The following is a 2,500-nucleotide window of genomic DNA, read 5'->3' as shown; positions in this document are numbered from 1 at the left end:
CCTTTAATGATGAGTTACATGAAGTAGGTGCTTCAGCTCACATGAGCCAATTCCAGCATAATGCAAGTAATCCCACTGATGAATTAGATGAAGTAGGTGCTTCAGCTCACATGAGCCAATCACAGCATAATGCAAGTCATCCCACTGATGAGTTACATGAAGTAGGTGCTTCAGCTCACATGAGCCAATCACAGCATAATGCAAGTCATCCCACTGATGAGTTACATGAAGTAGGTGCTTCAGCTCACATGAGCCAATCACAGCATAATGCAAGTCATCCCACTGATGAGTTACATGAAGTAGGTGCTTCAGCTCACATGAGCCAATCGCAGCATAATGCAAGTCATCCCACTGATGAGTTACATGAAGTAGGTGCTTCAGCTCACATGAGCCAATCACAGCATAATGCAAGTCATCCCACTGATGAGTTACATGAAGTAGGTGCTTCAGCTCACATGAGCCAATCACAGCATAATGCAAGTCATCCCACTGATGAGTTACATGAAGTAGGTGCTTCAGCTCACATGAGCCAATCACAGCATAATGCAAGTCATCCCACTGATGAGTTAGATGAAGTAGGTGCTTCAGCTCACATGAGCCAATCACAGCATAATGCAAGTCATCCCACTGATGAGTTACATGAAGTAGGTGCTTCAGCTCACATGAGCCAATCACAGCATAATGCAAGTCATCCCACTGATGAGTTACATGAAGTAGGTGCTTCAGCTCACATGAGCCAATCACAGCATAATGCAAGTCATCCCACTGATGAGTTACATGAAGTAGGTGCTTCAGCTCACATGAGCCAATCACAGCATAATGCAAGTCATCCCACTGATGAGTTACATGAAGTAGGTGCTTCAGCTCACATGAGCCAATCACAGCATAATGCAAGTCATCCCACTGATGAGTTAGATGAAGTAGGTGCTTCAGCTCACATGAGCCAATCACAGCATAATGCAAGTCATCCCACTGATGAGTTACATGAAGTAGGTGCTTCAGCTCACATGAGCCAATCACAGCATAATGCAAGTCATCCCACTGATGAGTTACATGAATTAGGTGCTTCAGCCCACGTGAGCCAATCCCAGCATAATGCAAGTCGTCTCACTGATGTGTTACATGAAGTAGGTGCTTCAGCTAAGCAGAGGAAAACTGGAAGCCCATCACAACAAGAATTACTTAAATTGTCTGGAAAAATTGCATCTAAATGGAAGATTCTTGCTCGAGTTTTAGGCGTTGATGAAGACAGTATCGATGTTATAGAACACGACTACAATACCGTTGTTGAAAGATGCTATCAGTCGCTGTTGATATGGAAACGGGATCAAGGTGTTGAAGATAATTACTACAAAGTGTTAGAAACTGGACTGTGTGATCCTCTCGTAGGGCGAAGGGATTTGGCAGAAGAGTTTTGTTATTATTAAACCGTGCGGCCATGGGCCGAGCGCGGATCTTGCTCTGCAATCGGTTTATTTATTTATTTATTTTTTTGTCGTTTTGTCGGAGAGCTGAACCAGACTTCCACTCGGCCACATAGTCAGTGGAACTTCCAGTCGCGCAACTTAGGATATTTATTCGCCAAAAAGCTGTTAAAACGTTAATGCACTTAAAATTTTATGAATATAGTCCGCTTTTTATTTACAACAAAATATATAGATTTTTGTGTCTTATTGAAACATGTAATCGTGACTTTTAAGAAAGAAAGCTCAGACTATTACGTCATCGGAGATTTCACAACGGCTCACGGCGACTGATTTTGACAACGGCTATAAGTCAGTGGTGCAATAACTTTGTGTGCAGTCGTTGTTGCCAGTTTGTTGTGCTACAGATTGATCAAGTGATTTTGGTTCTATAGTCATCAGTGAATCAACAAGGACTTCTTTGGAATGTGTACTACGTTGCGACTACAGTGGTAAGAAAACAGATAAAATTTAGTTTTGTTGGTGAGCAGTCCCAAATTTCTATTCGGTCATATAGTCAGTGGCACTTCGAATCACGCAGCTTATGATGTTTACTGGTATTCGCCAAAAGCTGTTAAAACGTTAATGTACTTAAAATTTTATGAATATTCCACTCTATTCAGTACAAAATATATTGCCTTTTTGTGTTATTTAAGCGGTTGATTCGAAGCGAGTATTGAATACATAAAAGGTCATTATGTCATCCATGGAATGTGTCGACGTTTCAACTTTCATTGGTAGAGAAATAACCACCGTACTAAACATAGCAGTGGATAACGCAATTCTTAAATTAAGTGACGCGTGTGACTGCTTTGCTAGGCCTTTACTCGTGTAAAAAAACAATTAAATTTAATCGCGACTTTTAGGAAAGAAAGCTGTAAGTTGTTAAAAGTGTTATTATCGTATCGTTCATACCCATAGATATCCTGATGACAGTTCCAGATAAATTAAGACCATTACGTCATCGGAGATTCCTCTGAGATTAAGTGATAGTGCAATAAGTTCGTGTGTAGTCGTTGTTGTCAGTTGTTGTGCTA

The sequence above is a fragment of the Montipora capricornis genome, chromosome 12 (genome assembly GCF_036669925.1).
Source record: "Montipora capricornis isolate CH-2021 chromosome 12, ASM3666992v2, whole genome shotgun sequence".
Taxonomy (NCBI): domain Eukaryota; kingdom Metazoa; phylum Cnidaria; class Anthozoa; order Scleractinia; family Acroporidae; genus Montipora; species Montipora capricornis.
This window is presented reverse-complemented; position numbering follows the sequence as displayed.